This window comes from Vulpes lagopus, chromosome 15, assembly GCF_018345385.1.
Source record: "Vulpes lagopus strain Blue_001 chromosome 15, ASM1834538v1, whole genome shotgun sequence".
Lineage (NCBI taxonomy): Eukaryota > Metazoa > Chordata > Mammalia > Carnivora > Canidae > Vulpes > Vulpes lagopus.
The window spans coordinates 26,545,791-26,567,321 of NC_054838.1; the positions used below are offsets into that span (position 1 = coordinate 26,545,791).

General features: G+C 52.3%; 1 protein-coding gene across 4 annotated transcripts in view; it reads right to left on the bottom strand.

Annotated features, from left to right (window-relative positions):
- GDPD5 (glycerophosphodiester phosphodiesterase domain containing 5) overlaps positions 1-21,531 on the bottom strand; it is an 85,665-nt gene that overhangs the window by 50,967 nt on the left and 13,167 nt on the right. For all 4 annotated transcript variants that reach the window (XM_041730269.1, XM_041730268.1, XM_041730266.1 and 1 more), the window contains exon 2: positions 2,707-2,786. The gene's annotated coding sequence lies outside the window, so the exon portion shown is untranslated. The remainder of the gene's footprint in view (positions 1-2,706; positions 2,787-21,531) is intronic.

Consider the following 21,531-nt stretch of genomic DNA (forward strand, 5'->3'; position numbering starts at 1 on the left):
AGCCTCCAAACACCCGCTCACTGAAGCATCTGGCCAGCTCCTCAGGTAAGTACCAGGTGCCCATTACACAGATGAGGAGGAGAGGCTGGTGGAGGTCAGGATAGGACTGCTGAGCTTCAGTCAAGGCTCTAGGGAGACAGACCCATGTGTTTGGGGCTCCGTGCTGGACAGGAGCCAGGAATACCCCTGTCCAGGGGACCCGACTTATCTTGGCCTAGGAAGGACCACTCTTTCCCAAGTCAGGACTATGAGCATGGGCTGAATAGCCGCCAGGAGTAACCTGGCCTTGCCCAGAATGCAGAGCTTATTAGCATCTCATAACTGAAAATCTCTAGCTACAAACTCTCCACACCCAGGGTCTTAGAATCACCTCACTCGAGACTCATACAATCACAGAATCCTAGGATCTAAGAACTATCCTTGGATTTCAGACTATTAAACTCATCGAATGTCAGCACCAAGAAAGATCTGGAACCATTCCATCCAGCCTCCCTTCCCCGGCAGAAATGCCCCGTCTAGCTCCTAGGGGTGGTTTCTCAGCAGAGTGGCCTGCATAGGCTTGCATACTCCCTGTGACAGGCCCCTCCCTTCCTGAACGACTGAGTGCTTCCCCCTTGAAGCCGCCAGGACCCCCATCCTTCACCCTCCCCCCCACTAGCACTGGCAGGCTCTCCCTGGAGAAGGCAGAGTGAGCAAACATTCTCAGGGCTTCTGGTGGGGCCTCAAGGGTCAGCCTGGGGTCCTGGAGAGGGAAAGGCTTGCATCAACCTCTCACCTTGTTGACACCTCTGTTGAATCACCTCCCAGGAGCTGGATGATTCAGTCACAGGGACCAGGCTGACTTTTTCCGGGGCCTTTCCCTCTGAGGTCCCCGTGAAGCGGGGCGATTGGGTGCCCAAATGGGAGGGAAAGGAGAAAGCTGAGTCTGGCAGAGACTTGCACTGAGCAAACTTGTCCCTGCCCAGTTTTTACCCCCAGAGGGAATAGAGATCAATGATTTATTTTATTTATTTATGTAAAACAGCAGAGTTATCATACAAACCGGCTTCCCAAGCAGGCCCTTGGGGATGGGAAGAGAAGCAAGGCCTACCATTTGGGGAATCTTTCTCTTGCTCCTTTCCCCTTCTGCCACCTGTGTAGCCGCACCTCCCCCTGCCTCACACCCCTCTGCTCCAGGCACTCCACACCATCCAGCCTCCCCACCTCCACGCCTTTGCTCATGCTGGGCCCTCTGCCAGGAAAGCCCTCCGCGCCACCCCAATTCAAATCCTCTCCATCTTAACAAACGGACCCTGTGCAAAGCTTGGTCTGATCCCCCCACTCCCCCAGAGGCCCCCCGCCCCCCGTCTTTGTGTTCCTGTCATGTCATCTGGCAAAACTGGAGACGTGATCGCAGGCCTCTGTGCCCAGTAATTATCTGCTTCCATAGCTGAGAGCCTCCCCAGGCAGAGATTTCGGAACCATTTGGCCAAGCTTTTCTGAAGAGCCTCAGTGCCTGCGGCCCCGCACCGGGCCACGGGGACACAAGAGACCCCCGCCCCGGCCCTGCTAGAGGAGTCACTGTGTCCCTGCACCGGGCCCAGCACCAAGGAGGCTCCGGTTTATCTGTCAGCCAGAAAAGCTGGTGAAACGTGCGGCGGAAGGAAAGGAGATCGGAGCCTCCTGTGCTGCGCGACTGCAGAGCCACTTCTGAGCCTGCTTCCAATTCTGCTCCTGAATGATAATTAGCCTCTCCCAATTTACAGGAAAAAAAAGTTACTAAAAAAAGTCTCAATTAAGTATTTTCTCCCACCATTTTTGCTTAACCCCCTGATATCTGTTTGCACACATCTGTTCTGGGTCTAGTATCAGATGACCTCAGCATTAGCACAGAATACTGGCTTCCTGTCACTTGTCTCTCTTCACCAGGTGTCCCCTGAAGAACGGGGTAGGCCCCTCTATTCCCAGGCATGTTCGAGAACCTGGGGCCTTTTCTTCCCTCCTTTCAAATTTCTCGGTTTCCCTTGCGTGACCAAAGGAACCTGGGCTTACTAGAATGCTGAGAAAGGAAGTCGCAGGAATTTGCCGGCTCAGGACACCTTCAAGGTGCGTGCCAATTGCGTGTGTCAAGACCTCCAATTCCACCATTTGCCATTCATTCCTTTGGCTGAATCGTCACTTTTTCTAGGATTATCTTGTAAAATACAGATCTCCCCTGGCAATGGGAGCCCTTTAAACCCCCCGACTGGAGGTCAAGGAAGCTTAGGTGAATACATGGCTCTAGAGGCAGTTAATCACAGGGATTTAGAATGTGCAATAAGAGCCAGTCTGCCTGGGTTTGAGATGAGACCCAGTTCTACCACCTACTAATTGGTATAATACCACTAGGCCTCAGTCTCCTTATCTATAAAGGAGGATAATAATAGCACCCACCGCCTGGGCTGACGTGAGGATTGGAGGAGCTAACACATGTCAGGGGCTTGAGTAAGTACTGGGTACGTGGGAATAAGTGGTCTACCAGACAACCCCGCTGAGGGCTGCAGTTCTTTTTCTCGCCCATCAGGTGGACAATGATCCCTGTTCCTCTTGATTATTATTATTATTTTTTGGTAAACTGTAAGGCACTGTACCCCTGGGAGAGGCAGGCACTGCTGGCAACCAGCGTGCTGCCCTCTCTAGCTTCTCTAACTCCTCTCTCCCCCCACACTTCCTTTCTCTTTTCTTTACCTGGAAGAAGGTATCAGTGGCTGTAGGCGGGGCTCCTGAGGATGTCCTGTCCACGGAGGTGGTTCACTTCACTGGGACCGCTGAAGGAACAAGGGGACAAAACCAGTCAGACCACTCAGCAGTGCGCCCTGCCTTCTCCTCTCCCACCTGATTCTCTGTGAGTCCCCGTGGCCCTGCCCATCCTGTGTTGGGTGCGGGGCTCAGGGATGGGCCACATCTGGTCCCTGTCCAGGGAAGCTGCCAAGCTGGTGGGTGGTCCAGTTGTGGGCCACCAGACCCCGCACAAGCAATCCTACCTCCACACATGCTGCCCACAAACCAGCCCCAACCTGTCCAGGGTACCGGACAGCCAGTACCCTGAATCACTCCTTCCAGAACCCACGGAAATGCAATCCAAGCCCCAGCTACCTTGGGGAGACACTGGGGCTGCGGGTGGCTCCTGGGGTGCTGAGGCCCTTTCCTGCTGCCCAGAGACCTGCTTCTCTAGAGGGAGCTGCCAAACCAGCACTCTTCTGAGGCAGCCACTGAGTGAGGGCCAGTGGGCTGGGGGCGGGATCTGGCCTCCTCAATTGTGCGGCTAACTTCTGACTCATGTGCTGCCTGCCCCATCGCCAGCTCCTACAGCCGGCAGGGCAGCCGTCTTGCCCAGGAACTGGGAGGGAGATGGTACCCACAGGCCTCGGGGAGAAAAGGAGAGGGGAGGCAGCTCTGGAGCAGCACTGCAGCCTTGTGGGGATGTGTCACATTGCCCACTAGGGTGCACTGAGGCTGCCAGGAGTCCACCTAGGCCTCCCAGAGAGGCAGAGCCAGGGCTGGGACCCAGGCCTCCTGGTGCCCTGCAGACTCATGACGGGGGTGGCTCAGGCCCACTGCCCAAGCACATGCCCACGCCCACATGAGAACCCTCCAACCCCATCAGGCCCTGGAGCCACACACCAGCGAGAAACACATGGCCAAGACTCAGCCTCAGACTGGAGGGAAACCAAGCTGGACTCAGAGACAACTTAAAAGTGACCTCCAGCTACTGAGAGAGAGAGAGAGAGAGAGAGAGACCAACCTACCCCTTTACCCTCCACCGGGGCACCCTACCCTTGCCTCCTTCTACCTGCATCCCCGGCTTTCTCCCAGCGCTCTGGAAGCACTGCACTTTCCATTCTACGAAGCATACTTATTTCCTTCTTCTCTCATTATGACCCTAAATGACATATGGAATATAAATAGAGCAGGGCTTCTCAAACTTCAATGTGCAAACAAATCACCTGGAGACCTTGTTAATACACAGTCTGACACAGTGTTTTCTAGTAGGTCTAGACAGGGACGCGAAGGTCTTCATTTCTGGCCAGCCCCCAGAGGATGGTGGTGCTGCAGGTCCGGGGCCACAATTTGAGTAGCAAGAATATCATTGTTAACAGCATGGGTGGGGGGGCTAAATCGTCCAAGTTAGAATCTTGACTCTTACTCTGTAACCTTGGGCAAGTTACCTAACCTCTCTGGGCCTCCAAACACCTCCTTATAAAATAGTAACAATGATGACAACAATATCAAACCTGACTCACAGGGTTGATGTGAGGATTAAATTATGTAAAAGGCTTAAAGTGATTATTATTTCAAATTTAAAAATGGAGACTCTGAGGGACAGACAGAGCCAGCAAAGTGACAGAGCCAGAATTTAACCCCAAATCTCTTGGTTTACAAGCCACCACGAAATGTTACCTAGCAAACCCTCCCTGACACATGGAGACGGAGGCCCAGAGAAGGGTGGAGAGCTGGCAAGTTCATGAGAAAGTTGGTGTCAGAAATTCAAGCTCATGACTCCTAGCCTTGTATTCTTTCCAACCTAACTATCCTTCTGCACAGATGAGAAAGTGTCTCCAATTCTCCTGGAGGGGTCCCAGCCTCTGCTTGTCAGTCCCTCCATGGGCAGCATCCATCTCCTACCTCCAGTCTGTCGCACTACTTGGTCTCAGGTCACCCAGCTGGGATGGCAGGCAGAAGGTGACATGGCCTGGGCCCAGCCCTACCCCCACCCTGGTTTCCCACCACAGGGCCAGTGGGAGCCCTGTGAGTCACTTGAAGGAAGTGCTTGGCCCCAAACAGGAAGTGGCTTTTCAAGCTGAAAACCCCTCCAGGATCTCCAGGGCCCTGCAGCAGGTGGCTGGGGAAGCAGATGGAGCTCACTGGGATATACTAACACCTATTCGGATTTTACCTGAAACCCAAACTCGGCACCCATCCTCTGTACCCTGAAATCTGGCCAGGTGCTTTGCTGCTGTGTGACCTTAGGTACACGAGTGCCCTGCCCTGACCCTTTATTCCCTTATATGAAGGATTTGGGCTGCATTACAAGATCACCTATGGCCTGGCATTCCTAAATGAAATGAAGGGTTGGAGGAAGTGAATACGGGTTTTCAATAAATGAGCAAATGCATGTATGCATGAAATGCATGAGTGAATGCAGACACAGATTTAAACCCCAGCTGTCGGACAAGCTCCATCATTTATCTGTTGTTAGCTGTACGATAGAGATCTCACTGATGAGATCTCCTCCCACCCCCTGAATCACCCTTAGGCGCAAGGAAGAAGGGCCAGTGCCCTGAACCCACACATCACAGACACATGCTCACAGATGAACATAGTAGAGAACATATGGGAGTCTCTGCCACAGGACATCCATGGGACCTACCAGCACAATCTGTTCCCCTAATGCCACTCAGGCCCCGCTAAAACCCTTCTCCATTCCTTGGGCATAATGAACAAAAGGTGATTCTGTCCAGATCAAAAACTGTGGGTTGCTTTCTTGCTGATGAGGGAAAGGGACACTGGTTGGTGGTGGTGGAGGTAGGGAGGGGACTTAGTGGCAGGAATGTTTAAGGGCAAATTCATTTTTTTTAAGATTTATTTATTTATTTATTTATTTATGATAGACATAGAGAGAGAGAGAGAGGCAGAGACACAGGAGGAGGGAGAAGCAGGCTCCATGCAGCAGCCTGACGTTAAGGGCAAATTCAACTTGTCAAATCCTTTTTAGCAGAGACCAAAGAGTGATAGCTTCTTGCATAACAAAGTATCTGTTTCCCAGGAATGCTGAGCAACATTTTTTTTTTTTTTGGCTTTTCTCCCTGTTCCAATTTGTGGTTATAAAAGTACTGATGAATTAGTGTGGTATCCATAATAAATGCACAAAGCGGCTGAAGAACATCTCACAGTATCTAAGGATTCATATTACTCAAATTAATGTAATATGAAATGTGACACTAATTCTTTACACTGGCCACTCAGTGGACAGGAATGGCTGGGACTGAATAGTTTCAATTGTATAAATGTTCAAAAATTTGAATATTTCATCTTTCTTCAAATAATTTTATTTTAAAATCGATACTCATTGATTATGTGTGTAATTTTGATTTCCATAGATAATTTCAAGGAGCAAAAACAATTTTTGAACATATAAGTTTTCCTTTTTCTGCATCTACTTTAATTTACATTTTTGATGGAAATATACTCAAATTCTGTGCACTTCAAATATAATCGCATTTTATTTTTGATCCTTCATATTATCACCATTGATACCCAATTTTCAAGTGCTGTGCCAATCTTGATTATAGCAGTATAACTATAGTGATCTCACTAAAATGAAGACAATATATTTTATGAAGTAAATATGGAGTAACGTAGGAATTATCTTATCACTCATCAGACCATCACCAGCCAACAAAACACCCAGATGTGTATTCATAATTACATTCAGTCTTCTTTGCTATTTTGTCTCTCCCAGTTTTATAAAGCCGTAACTTTACATGTATATTTCAATTTATATTATGAAGATGTAATTGTCAAGGTGAGACAATCAAATTATTTTATCTAACAGTTTCTGGGTTTGTTTTATAACCTTCAAATATCTGACAGAGCTATGTGGGCCTCTATTTGTATCCCTGTTCTAGGCTCTGTGCACTTTGCACTGGGCCTGCCTGTCCACCAGCTCTCACTTCTTTGGAGCCCAGGCCACCTGCACTGGTCACTTCACCTGAGCATCAGCTGAGCTGCCAGCCAGCTGTGTCTTCCCCAGAGTCTGCCTTTTAGAAAGTGTTCTACACGTAAAGGTCCTCATGCTTAGATGTGGGCCTTATTTCCAGAGCCAACTAGAATTTGTTCAAGGATAGTGGCCATGACTTGACTAGCATCTCCCACAGACCTGGTGTTCCTTAAAGTCCCGTACATTCCAACACCATCTGTAAAGGGACCTGGCCCAGGGTGCCTAGAAGTGTCTGGTAGCCTCATAGCCATCAGGCTGAGTGAACAGACCCAATGACCTGTGGCCACCACAACTGGTTTTCTCTCCTGCTCTGCACCTCTACTCAGTCCACCCCTACCCATACCACCCTTTGGCCCCCTTACTCTGAGCCTACTGGTCACACTGATCCCCTTGGATGAAGGCCACCAGAATGCACACTTCTGAGAAACCTCTATGTTCCCTGCCCACCACCCCTTGTAGCATCTTTCACAAAAAGCTTCCAGACTCTAGGGGCCAGGTTCTGGAGTGGGGGCAGCGTGTCAAGGGCACACACAGCTAAGTGAATGGCAGGGCCAGGATACATACTCTGACTCCCAAGCCAGTCTAGACAATGATAAATCCAGTCACCAGCACACATTTTCTGAGCTCTTATATGGGCCAGGAAAAGCTCCAAGGCTCTTGTGGACAGAAGGGGTTTCCAGGGGTGGAGCCCACCATCTAATGGTGTGGAGAAGGGATCGAGTACCCCCTGAACGAAGGAGGCATGAGCTGGGGGAGGGGTGCAGGAGGGCCTTGTTGAGGGATCAGAGCCATCTCCCAGCTTCACCCCAGCCTAGCCCAGCACCTGACCTGCTGGATGCAGCAATGAATACCCAGGAGTGAGCAAACTCGTCTCCTCTGCATCCCCCACCTCAACCAGCCAAGGAGCAGGCAGGGAGCAGCCCGGGCCTCAGGACAGGTCTTGCAGTGAACTAGTCATTAAGCCTGGTGAAGGCAGGACCCTGTCCATCTGAGCACAGAGCGAACCCTTTCCGCAGTACATGCTCCAAAATTGTGTCAGACGATCTAGTGATAAACAGCACCATGACTAACCACCTAGCTCAGTCCATCCTGATCACTGAGAACTTAGTTCAGGTTCCAAATTAGACAGGGCTGGGGCCACAGCAGAGCTGATAAAGGGTTGAGTGTTTACCTAACCAGCCAGGGGGCAGGGGGCAAGTCCTGGCTCTCTCACTGTGATCTGGGCAAGTCACTTTGCTTCTCTGGGTATCAAACAGGGATTAACACCATGTTGAAATCACCTGATTTGAGGTGGGTGGATACAACACTCTGGTTAGAAACATGGGGAACTGAAGCTCAGAGAGGGGAACTGATTTGGCCAAGGTCACACAGCAGGTGACAGAGTCTGAAATAGAACCAGGGCCTGTCGTGCTCTCTGGAGCTAGTCTCCTACAGGCCAGATTATGGGTGATATCCCTTGTGATCCCCCAGGGGTGGGAAAGGGATTGGGGCAAATTCTCTCGAGGACAACCCAGGCTGACGTCACCACTGAAAGTCATCATCGTCAGGGTCATGGAAGAACAACATCTGCTTGTTGGTTCCTGGGACACGGGGACCAACATGAGTTCCATAAGCAATCTGTGAACACCTTCTATGGAAAAAGGCCCAGTAGACAGTGGGGTGGGGTGAGGTGGGCTGAGAAGAAAAGGCAAAGTCAGTTCACATGGGGTTGGGCCCCGAGGGCCTCAGTCTCCCCCATGGTGCTCAGTGCTTCCAGGGCCCTGAGCTAACCACTGCTCCTGGGCCCTCTGCTGGGTCCTGCTTTTCCCGGATCCCCGCTGGGCTGTGGAGGCAGGGCTGGGGGTGGGGGTGGGAGTGTGGGGGACGCAGAGGTAGACTTCTCAGGAATGGACTACAGGACGGCAACGTGGAGAGGTCGTAGAGGCTGCATGAAGCCAAGTTGTCAGGGGGACCCTTGGGGGCTGCAGCCAGGTCTCCCAGCTGGGGAGCTCTGTGGGATTCTGCTTCTGGAAGCTGAGAGAGAGAGTGAGCCGACACGTGGGCCTGAGGGAACAGTGAGAGCACAAGGAAGCTCACAGAAGGTCCCGCTTCTTCCACACCACACAGCCCTGACACATCTCTTCTGTCCCCTCCCCTTTCTAAAAGGTGAGAAGAGCTGTCACTTATTGGGACTTCCTCTGTGCCAGGCTCCACACAATCAGCACCGCATATGCTTTATGGGCATGTGATCCATACACTAATTCCCAGGTATCGTGCTCCACCCACGTCCCCTAGGATCCCTTCACCCACCAGGGGCATACGGGTTGCGTGGTCCCTCCCAGCAGCCAACATCTGTGGAGGCGTGTGGGCGGGCTGCCCTGAGGCTGCTGGAATCCCTCTGCCTAGGGTCATGACCACCTGGGTGAAGGTCTAAGTTCTCTAGCATTCTTGCTCTGGCAGTCAGCTCTGGGCCCATGTCCTCAGAGCTCCTCTGCAGACGGAGCCAAGTGCCCGTCCACCCTTGCTTCTCCTCCTCTTCCTGGTTCTTCTTTCCCTATTCCCTTAGCATCTTCTTTTCTGGAAAACTTCCTAATAAATCACTCTCACATGAATCCTGGCCTCAGTATTCTAGATCATCCAACCTCAGACAGCTATGAGGTCCTTGCCATTAACTTTCCCATTTCAGAGACAAGGAAACTGAGGCTGAGGTCTAGAGCTGTTAAAGCTCCCCCATGTGGCAAGCAGCAGAATAGCCTTGAAGGGAGGTGGACCCCCAGTGCAAAGCCTGAGCCCCCACCCCTCTGTCCACCAGCATCAGCTAAGCCTCTTTACGCCTTTCAACGCTGTCCCCTCCTGGCCATCTGGGCTAACTCTCAGTTTTTTTATTAGAAGGAAAACAGGAGAATCTGTAGATGATCCAAGGGGGATGACTAAGTCCTCAGATTCTTGTCATTGGCTCAGATCCTGTTTTGGTCAATCCTTGTGAATCAGGGCGGGTCTGACATTCTGGGAATGCAGGGAGACTTCAAACCAACTTTATGAAAACAAGTTGTAAAAACACTGGCCGCCACTCAAAGCGGCCAGCTGATCAGCTTGGCTCCACGGAGCAGGGTTGAACAAGTTCACCAGAAGGGAACGCACAGCAGGAGAGACTTCGGCTAGACCCAGAGGAAGAACTTCCCAGTAACTGGGAAGAAAAGGAGTGCTAGCTGGAAAGGGGTGGAACGGGCCAACTGGGTGAGACTCAGGCCTGTCCAGTGCCGCCTGGAAAGAGCCAGCCTGGAGGAGGTATCCATGGAAGAGGAGGAGGAGGATGGTGACTCAGGCAGTGAATACCTGTTCTACTTCCCTACAGGCCACCACCACCACCCCTGCCCCTTGGGGAGCTGGGTGTGTCCTCCTTGGAAGTAGGAGGATCCATGCCTTGACCTTCCCAGACTTTTCATGTTTGAAGCAGCTCTGAAGCCACCCCTAGAGCCCTGGAGACAGAAAAACACCAGAGGCCAACTCCGCCCAGCTCTGAGCTTCAACCACTGACTTTGGAACCTGCTTTTAATGAGGATGCTCTGAGTTTGTGGGGCTTCTGCCTCCTAGGAGGTCAAAAGTCTCTGCAGATAAGGTGCAATCCTCCCACCCCTAAGGTGATTGGAGGCCCTGGAGCCCGGCAGAGCTCAGGGCAGGCCTGAAGGTGCCCCTGTACCACCTCCTCCCTGCTCTGGGCAACCAGCCCTCCAGGAAGACCCGCCCCCTCCGGGTGCCCTCCCCTGGCCCCTGCAGAGAACTAAAGCAGGTGTTCACAGCCCATCTCACCTGCTCCTCCCTCGCACCTCCTCTGGGCTGGCTCCTTCCAGGCCACAAGGAACAGGCCTGAGTCTCATTCAGTTGGCTCCCCTCCTCCCCTTCCCAGCCTGCACTCTTTCCTTCCTTCCCTCTCACCCAAACTCCTGAAACAGTTGTCTATACTCACGTCTCCATATCCTCCCTCCCACCTGCTGTTAAACCCACAGCCTTCTGTTCCCACCAAGTTCAACCGTGACCTCCATGTGACTGAGCCACTCCCTGCCCCCAGCAGCTCTCACCCTGACACTGCAGGCTTCACCCTCCTTCTGGAAACATCCTCCATCCCTAGAGTACAGGACACCACTTGCCCTGGTTTCCCTCCTTGTCTCGCCACTCCCCCCCCCCCCCCCCCGCCCCTTTGCCCAGGCCTCAGGCAGCACTTTCTTCTATGCCCTTTGGCCGCCCTTGCCCTTCACACCCATGCAGAATCAGCCGGCACTGCTATCTCTGCCTGGGCCAAAGTCTGAGTATCCAGTGACCCCTGGTCATCCTCATCCTGGCCAGGACGCCTCACACTCACAGTAGCCCAATGGGAACTCATCACATCCTCCCAAAACTGCTCCACCCTATCTCTATATCAAGGCACCACCATTCTCCAGTCTTCCAGGCCTGGCAGAGGAGAATCTCCCATCCCACCCACCTTCCTCAAGTCCCTAGGCCTCCCTGAGACCGTGCTTACTTCCCACAAAAAAGCCCTCCGGTCTTGGCTCAAAATCCTCCCGCAGGAAGCCTTCCTTGACTCTCCTGGTAGACTTGGGCATGATGCCTTTTCCTGTTTTCGAGAGCCTGCACAGCCCGGTTCAGTGGCCATGCTAGTGTCCAGCTGCATACCGATGCCCTGGCTGGCTCTGGAAGGGTAGAGGCAAGCCCGTTTTGATGATGGGCCTAGCACCCTGCCCAAGGTCTGCACAGAAGAGCCCTTGGGGGACTGGTCTTTCTGCTGAATTTGCCCCACTGGTGAGCTCTGGATTTCTCCTCTGCCCACACACCTCCCAGGGCAAGGGTCGTCTGCTCTGCCACTCTTCAGCTTAAAACACATGAGCTCTTAGCCCCCAGTAGGCACATTCTAGCCTGTCTGCCGTGTATGAGGACAGACCCCACGGCACCTGCAGGAAAGCAAGGGGGTCCCTCTTATACACGTGCGAGCACCGGCAGAAACACAGGGCCATGGACGTACAGACAGACAGGATGCAGCATCCTGGAAACAGCTTCTCTGCTTCCTTCGTAGTTACCATGGGTGCCAGGAGTCAAGGTTGGCTTGGCTGGGGCTCAGGGCTGGCTCTCACGGATGCAGGGCAGGGGCCTGGGGTATAGGGAGGCAGCAACAGTACTCAGCTCTGCAGCTTCAGCTCATCTTTCCCCATCCATTTCCCTAACCTCTTCTTCTAGGAAGTCCTTCCTCTCAGTGCTAGGTGGGGAAGTGGCCCCCAGAGGGGATCCCGCCCAGATCCCACCCTGATCTTTCCCTTGTGCCCCTTCTCACAGGGAAGGGAAGTACTAGACTGGTCGGATCACAGCTCAGAGCTTTTAAGATCAAGACTAAGCCCCTTTTCCCAGCCCTGGTCCTGACTTGCCTCCCCATAGTGGCGGCTCAAATGCTTCCCCGAGTAATCCTTGGCGGTTCCCTTTCCCAGAGGCAGCACCAGCCTCAGAGGTAAGAACCTAGCCCTGGCAAGTTCATCTGATCCTCAGGACAGCCCTGCTGGGGTTGGTGTGCTTCTGCTCCTTTACAGGTGAGAGACAGGGGACTTTCCCAGGGTCACACAGCTACTAAACCCTTCTCTTTCACTGAAATCATGTTCCCAGCCACCAGCCCCCTCAGGAGGGAGTACGAACCTTGGAGAGCGGCCAGGAGGAGGCTGCAGGAATGAAGGCAGGAGGGCCTTGCTGGGAGAAGCCTATGCCTGAAGAGCACCTATTCCTGTCGAACCCAATTGGAGAGGGCCCTGAGTGCCACTGCACCTGACTACAGCCATGTGGAGGGCCTGAGGCTGACTCCTTTACGAACTTGCTGTGGGATTTGGAGCAAGTCACTAGCCTCAGTTTCCCCATCTGTGATGTGAGTGGAGGTGGACACCACAACCCTCAGTATCTGTTCCATTTGGACCCTACAAGGCTGCAGAGGAGGTAGGTTTTTGTTTTTTTTTAAGATTTTATTTATTTATTCATGAGAGACAGAGAGAGAGGCAGAGACAGAGGCAGAGGGAAAAGTAGGCTCTCCGAAGGGAGCCTGATGTGGGACTCAATCCCCGGACCCCGGATCACGCCGTGAGCTGAAGGCAGACACTCAACCACTGAGCCACCCAAGTGTCCCAGGAAGAGATTTTGGAAAAGGACCATGAGAGGTGTGGGGGCCGCTCTGCACAGATGGGGCTGAGGCCAGAGGAGGAGACCCTGTGCCCTTCTATCTTCCCTTGCAGCAGAGAAAAATTGCAAAGTATCCAATATACTAGAAGGGGAAAAAAGGCAAGTGAGGCAGACTATGCATATCACTTGCAAAACTGATGCAAATGCCCGGGGCAAACACCTGGGCATGCACCCCATCATTCTTGTCCTCTCTCCATACCACCTAAGGCCAGTACCTCCCCAAATCCTGCTGATCACACCTCAGAAGTGGCTCCCTCATTAGCTGGGCCTCTTCTCCAGCTTTTCATATCTCTGCCTGAAAAACAGTCAAGAACCCCTTGGGAGAAATCCCATATGCAGAGCTTTTCTCAACCTGGCCTACATTTACCTTCCCAGCCTCCCGCCATCTCATCTCAGGGGAGCACCCCCCCCCCAATCTGGAGCTAAGTCCCTGCCCCAGGAACTTCACACTCCACACCCTCGCACAGCTAGTTCCCTCTGCACAATGAACTCCTACAGATCCCTCAGTACCCAAATAAGAAATGCTGCAATTCAGTGAATTGGCTTCTGCATTGGGAATCAGGCCTTAAAGTCAGCACATTGTGAGTAAGTTGCATATGGTCAAAATCACCCTTGACTACATATAGCTATCATATACAATGCCTAGTCCCTGTTCTAGATAGCTCCATCTTTTGACTCACCTAACTCTCACAACTGTGGCAGGCTGTATTTTCAAAGACAAGGGCAGCAGTATCTCTCATCCCACATGCTCTTTCTACAATGTTCCCAGGGAGAGGTAGGGTCTATGCTACCCCCACTGGAATCTCGGGGGAGGGGCTTGGGACTAATGGCTGAAGTAACACCATGAGATTCCCAAGGCCAGCTCGTTGAAGGTGATGCAGCTTCTGCTGGGCTCAATGGAACACTCTGCTGGGGTGCTGGGCCACCACGTAACCAACCTGACTGCTCTGAGGTTGCCATTCTGTGGGGAAGCCCAGAGGAGCCCACAGCCAGGAAGGAAGCCCTGCAAGTACACGAAGAGCGAGAGGCCCAGCCAACCTCCAGCTGCCCCAGGTCCCCACTGCTCTAGCTGCCATCTGCCTATAACCATGCCAGAGGCTCTGAGCCACAACCGCTCCACTGAGCCCACCTTAGATTCCTGACCTATATAAATAGAGATAATAAAATGGTTGTTCTTATATAAAGTCACTAAATTTCTAGGTGATTTGTTTTATAATAACTGGAACTTCATTATCCCCACTTTGGGGAAGAAGAATCTGAGGCACAGGGAGGTTAAGCAATTTGGCCAAGGTCACAGAGCTGGTAATTGGCAGGGTCAGGATTTGAACCCAGGCAGTTTAGCCCCAGAATCCACCATTTTCACTGCTCTGCCATACTAACTGCCTTCAGGGTCTGCTTGGTCCCCAGGCCCACAGCAGGCCTCAGAGACTGTCTGCTGAATAAATGACTGAGGGAAAGAATAAGCAAATGAATAGGTGAGTGAAAGCAGTGCGAGCTCCCAGGTGCAAGGAAGGACCTCAGGCAAGTTTGAGCCGTGCAGATGAGTGACATGAGCTCCTCAGCGCTGGGGCCGCACTGCTGTCCACAGCCGTGGGAGGAGGCAGCCATCAGAGGAGCCTGAGATGCTCTCTACTCCAGGCCTTCCCCAGCCTTGCATGCTGCAAGATCCTACACAGGACCCTGGAGAGCCGGTGTCACCTGAGGACAAGGCCTGTGGGTCCTGGAGACTGCAGCAAGAAGGTCCCTGAGCTGGAAGGCTAGAGACCTTAGTTTAATCTTGGCATGGCCACTGACTGGCTGTGCGAACTTGGGCAATTCCCTGCCCCTCTTGGGGCCCGGCTGTTCTCCATTTCCATCACTGTAAGATTCACCAGATGTTGAGCTGACCTCATGGAGGAGGGTTAGGGTGAGCTTGCGCATGTAGGTCTCCTAAACCCCAAAAGGATCCATCCCGAGATGGAAAGTGCATAATGAGGAAGGATACCCACCCCTCTCACTGGGAATTTGCCTTGCCGGGCATTTTTACATGCACAATTTCGAATCCTTGCAACCCCACCAGGCTCAGCAGCAAGTGACAAAGGACTCAGACTCACAGCTCAAGTGATGCTGGAAGTCAGGGTCCAAATCAGGCCCATTCACCTTCAAAACTCCCACTCTTCACATTAGCGAAAGTTGACGCAAGCCATGGTCCAGTGACAAACGGATAAACATGTTATAGGCACATATGGCCAAATATTATTCAGCCATAAAGGGAAGGAAATCTTGTCACATGTTATGACATGGTCAAACCAAGAGGACATTATACCAAGTGAAATAAACTAATCACAAAAAGACAAATATGGTATTATTCCACAGATATGAGGAATTTAGAGTAGTCAGGTTCATAGTGGAATGGAGGTTACCAAGGGCTGGGGCTGGGGGTGGGGGCCGGGGAGTTATAGTTTAGCAGGCATTTCAGTTTTGCCAATTAAAAAGTTCTAAAGATGTGCTGTGCAATGATGTGAATAAAGTTAACAAAAAAAATAATAAAGTTAACACTACTGAACTGTGCACTGAAAGATTTTAAGACGGTTCTAGTTTTTTATCACTGTCAAAAAAATAATTCTCACTCTTGGGGTGGAGAGGGAGGCTATAAGGGTTATTAGGGAGGGGAGTCCAGGCAGGCTTCACAGAAGAGGGGGCTTTGAGTTGGGCAAGCACGGACAGGTCTGGGGCTCTACAGAGGCCCTTTGGCCTGCCTCCCTCCTAGGATGAGGCTGACTCCAGGTGCTCCAGCCTTCCAGATCTGCATGCAAAAGCTGTACCCAACGGGGAGCAGGCATTGGAAGAAAGAATTTCTTAAATACCTATTATGTGCTTCCAGCCCACTTATTTCATGACCTTAGACCAGGCCCTATCCTTCTGGGGCTCAGTCTTCCCATCTGTACAACGAGAGGATGACCCAGGATTCCTTCCAGTTCTCACAGTGGGAATAATCTCTGAGGAGCAGGGGAGATGGGAGGTGGACACCAGGGACTTGCAGAGAGGGGGACCGGGACACTCACTGTTCACAAGACCAGGAATCTGGAGCTATGGCCTCATGATCCTGCCCCAAGAAGGAGAGTCTGAGACCCAAGGGGATTTGGTTTCCTTCCAACTCAATGAACAGGTGCCTGCCCCTGCTCTGCTTATGATAGGCTCATAATTCCTCCTTCCAATCCAGTTCAGAAACATACAGTAAAGCACAGTTCAGTGCACCAAGACAAAGTCCTCCATGCCTAGGGCTCTCTCCAGGAATTGGGACTCTCACCTCTCCCCTGACTCAGGAATGCCCCAGAAGGAAAGAGGCGGGACGGTCCTCAGTTCCAATCTCAGCTCTACCAAGTACTAGCTGGGCCTCAGTGTCCTCATGCACATTGTGGGGATGAGGACACCTCTCTGCAGCACCCCTGTGAGGGTTAGATGAGGCAAGGGCACAAACACTGAGCCTGGGGTCTGGCATACAGTAGGTGCTCAATAAATGCCCACCACCCATCAGCTCTCTCTTTGAAGACAAAGGCATTTTCAATGATCTGTTTGTTTCTCTCAGAGGCCAGTTTGTTTGTCTGAACACTTCTCGTTGAGATTATTTTCCCCAGGAACACTGGGTGATGCTCCCCAGCCAGCCCCAGGGAAAAGAAGGGAGGAGCCATGAGACTTATGGAAAAAATCAAATCATTATCACGTGGAAACAAGAGAGAAGTCCTGGGGAAGCCCGGGCAGCCCAGGCACCCTTCACCCACGCTCTCCCTCCTCCACCCAGGAGGATCCATGATGGCCCCAGATCCTGCTTAATAAGCCCCGTGGGCAGGGCTGGGAGGACTGATACGATCCAGCCGCTACTTAACTCACAAAGCCTTCTATTCTTAGCTGAACAGGGGCCTAGTTCCTTGCCAGCTGCCATCAGAGCTGCCAGTCCTGTGGTGCAGGCCTGAGGGGTGGTCAGTGACGACCATGAGGAGGTGGCAGGTAGCCCCTGACCTGACTGAAGCCCGAGGCCCACGCGAGGGGGCCGAAGAGCGCGGCCCTGACACAGGGGAGGAAGGTGAAGCTGGGTTCTCTGTCCTGAGCCGCTGGCCTGCACCCCGGGCCACCCTCCTGCAGATGCCCCAAGCACCCATTGTGTGTCAGCTGTGCTTCTATCCCCAGTAAAGTTTCACAGATCATTTCTCACCTGAATCTCACAACTCTGAGAGCTAGGTATCCATTCCCTTACCTCTTACGGGGATGGGGAGACTAGGGATTCACCCCGGCCACTGGCAGATACACAGTCACGCCTCGCACCCAGGGCAGCCTGGCTGCAGAACCTCACCTGGTCCCAGAAGGAAGTTCCCCCAGCACCTGGTGACTTATAATCTCCTCTGCTGGGGTTGTAGGTGTGAGAACATGTCTAAGCTGCACTGACCTTTTCAAAGAGCTTAACTCTAATTTTCTCTTTCCTGCTTTAAGATCACATCAAGTATCTAAAAACCTGAGTTCTCTGCTCTGGGCTATAATTAGGTCTTCCCTGCAAATCCGTGGCCTACTATGTGCCTGGCACCTTACTGAATGTCCCACCTGCTGGGTGGTTTGCTCTGACCTTACAGTAGCCTTGTGAGGTTGGTCTTGTCATCAGCATTTTACAAACAAGGCTGTATCACAAATTCAAGGTTGCATAGGCACTGGATAGAACTGGACAAGAACTGGGGCATGTCAGGCCTTTGTAGGATGGGGGAGAATTGATGCTGATGTTTACCGGCTCTTCTTTCAATAAGCTACTTAAGTTTATGTTCCTATTCCATTATATCCTTCCCCCTGCCTGTCCCCCCTCCCGCCCCCATGCCAACCTAAGCAGGGCATCTGTTGATGCCTCTGGGTGCTAGCTGAGTCCAGCTGTCTGTGAAGACCCCAGCCCTGCTGGAGCCAGGACACCATCTAGGAGCTTCTCAGGAACAAGGGCATCGAGAAGGACCCTCAGAACTCTGAGGGAAGGAATGCTGGGCATAGCCCAGTCTTGTCCCCCTACACCTCATCATGGGCAGAGTGGCTTTGACCAAACACTCTGTGTGACAAGCTACAGCCTGCCCCCCGCCCCCAGAGGGGGTGCCTAGGCCCTGCTGACATAAAGCAGCATCCACACCAGAGATCTGAGTCACCCTCACTGATACCTCCTGACACCAACTAGGAAGTGGAGGGGCTGGAGGGGTGACTGTCTTATTCTGCCCATGAGCCTCAACCACCCCCTCACCCCCAGAGACACAGGCCAGAGTCTCCTGTAGGTGGGCAGGCCCAGCTACCCAGCCTTGTGAATGGGATAGGTAGGCTGGGAGGAGGGGCTCCTTACGTGTGCTCCCCACCCTTCCCCAGAGACCAGGACCCAACACTCCACAGGCCTCTGGGAAGCAGCTGGAGAGGGGCAGTATCTGGTCCAGGGCCCAGCACAGAGGAAGGGCAGGGCTGTTTCTCCTCCTATTGGAATGCACACAGACACAGGAGTGCAAACACAGCCCTGGCCTGCATGTGCTACTTGTACATAATTCATAGGCTCCTATCGCTTTGGCCTGGATAAAATGTACTCAGCAGGAGAAACCTGCAGCTCCTGGGGAGCGCTTCCGGGAAAGACATGAGTGAGCCAGAGGCCTGGGGGATTATGGAAATTGGGACAAATAAATGTTATTAACCACAAGAACGGCTTACACATGTATGGGGTAAGTTAGTTTACCATACACTTTCATAAACTTTATCTCATTGAATCTTCACAAAAAAGCCAATGTGGGAATTACTACTGGTCCCATTTTACAGATGAGGAAACTGAGGCTCAGAAGTAACTTACCCATTTTCCCAAAGATGGAAGTAGAACTTACCCTGTGCCAAACTGCTTAACGTACACAACAACCCTCAACCCCAGGCTGGCTCAACTCCCCTTCCCGCCAGATCACAGTCTGGGGCCTCAGAGGAGCCAGCATCCAGGACACCAAGGCACTTCATCCTGAGCCCAGCGCCCAACTGCTGGGGGAGGAGGGAGGAGTGAATTCCCCCAGCAGAGCCAGCCTGACCTCCGCCTCAGCATCTGGGCTGTCCCCCACCCAGGGAGCCTCTGGCCCCTGCCCAACTAGGGCAGCTCAGCGGGCCTTAGGCAGGGTGGGGAGACACGCTCTGGTCTTGCCCCCCACATGCACACGTCAGGGGTTCCTGAGAGTCAGAGCTGGAGGGGAAGTGCCAGGTGACTTCGCCCAACAGGAGCTTGGGCTACTAGGGGTCCAGAGAGTAGAAGGGCTTGTCCAAGGTTCCACAGTGGAAGAGTCCAGCCGGTCTACAAACTGGGCACCGCCAGGTACTGGGGACACTGGGATAAAAGTGACATGGTGTGGCTCTCCACTCAGCTGGTGTTCGGACCCTGCTGATCTGCCCCCAGGCAGCTTCTCCAGCTCCATCTCCAGCAAACCCCCTCTCCTCTGTCTTCCCCCACCACCCTGGCTCCTTTCAGCGTCCTGAAGACGTAATTCACCTCTTGCCACCTTTCACCTTTGCTCGTTCTTGCCACCCACGAATGCTCTTCCTGGTTGGCCAGAGCCTGCCCACCCCTACAACTCCCACTATAACCTGTGCCTCTTTGCAGAGTCTCACTCAGATTGCTCACTCCCCAGCGCAGGCTGCCAATCCCAGGGGAAGCGCTCCTTCCTCTTCCTTCCTTCTTCTGAGCCTCCCCACACTCCTCACCTCCCTGACACTACACCCAGGGTAACTGTTCCTGGCACTGCCTCAGGACACCCCCCAAGACCTGGGGCTAACGCCCAGCTGAAGTGAGCTTCACACGCCCACCCACCCCCACCAAAGACCCTGAACAATGAGAAGAGTCATGTATTCCTCTTAAGGCTTGTATTTGTCTTTCTTTAAAAACCCTTGATGGGCACGGGGAAAGGAAATGGAAGGTTCTTAATCAGACTCATCTTGGCATTTTCAAATGCTGGCTCTGTGCCTGGCACACAGTAGATGTCTGAGATCCGTTCTGTGGATGAAAGAATAAGAGTATCTTCACCTCGTACTTCCTCCGGCTGCCCAAAACTCCACCATCATTACCAATTCCTTCCTGGGGCTAAACCATGCTCTCTGTGATCCTCATCAAAACGCAAACAGCCCTGGGCAAGAAAGCTCTAGCTGGAGACCTCTGCAGATCAGCTATTCCCCAAGCGTTCTCTAGGCGATTAGTCTCAGACTCTGTTCTGTGACAAAGGAGTTCCAGGCTACTGCACGCTTGGGAAAGGCTGGCTGCACACTGTTGGGATCCCTAATTTATATCAACACATTGAAAGCCCTGAGAAGTCCTGTTTCAATTTAAATGACCTAGCATTTCCTGAATTTGTACGCCCATGCATCCTAGGACCCTTACCACCCCAGGGACTAGCGCTCCTCAGAGCACAGTTGGGAAGCACGAACTAGATGGTGTGTGCAGATCCACTGCAGGGTGAGGTATGCACCCTAAAGGGCGTTTGTGCCAAGGCCATACTTCCTTGCATTGGTCATTTTACAGAGGCCCAGGTCTGACTTAAGCTACCACCAACAATCTTTTGTGACAGAAGCAGAAAATGAATGGGGACATCATATAGCTTACAAGTGGAGCACAGAGGGAGAGAACAGGTGACAGGCCAAGCTGGTGACCTGAGTTCCCACTACAATTCTGTGCTCACTGCTGGTCCACTGGGCAGGAGACCTCATCTTGCTGAGCTTTGCTTTAATCACCCACAAAACAGGGCTAATGCTATTCTCAGGGCTGTTGTAAAGACTCAGGGTGGTAATACATGCAGAGGCAATTATAAACTGTAGGTCCTGTACCGGCATTCGCTATGTACCTCATTCTTTCCCTGCACGCACTGCCAGGAGGGTGTGGTCAGGACTTGCTTGATCACAAGCCACTGCAGAAGTCCACAATCAGAGAGGAGTGGGTGGGTGGGTGGATGGATGGATGGAATCCCTAGGAGGACCCTGAACAGGTCTACTTGAATAGGTTTGTATGTATGTACATATGTATGAATGAATGAACGAACAAACCAATTCCAATAAATTCAATTGTTCCATTTCTTAGTCTCCACCTGGTAGAAACAGTAAATCAGAAAGGACACAGATGGACACAGACAGACACACGTGCACACGCAAGAGAGAAGAAAGGTGCGTGGTGGAGGCAGGTCTTTGGGCAGAAGAATGAAGGTGATGGTGAGGAGAGCCAAGAATCTGCAAAGCAGACACTGTGGCGGAGTCGGCACAGCAGCCAGGGCCCCTCGGGAGAGGGGCCAGCGGGTCTCGGCAGTCCCAGCAACGCAGTCAGCGTTTACAAGGCCTGTCCCAGAGAGGTTAGCCATGTCAGTATTGTGCAGGGGAGGAAGTGATCTATCCTTTTCACAAAGGTTTCCAACCTAAACTATGAAATTGTTGTTTTTAAAGGGGATAAGGGAGCAGACGGAAATGTTAGGGACACAAGCTTAGCTGCCTGGAAAAATACTTATGTTTTTCTATTAACTTACCAACATATCTGTGTGCAGGACAAACATTTTTAAAGTGCCTACTGCGTGCCAGGCAGGTGCTGTTAGTTTCTTGGCTTGGGGAGGGCAGAC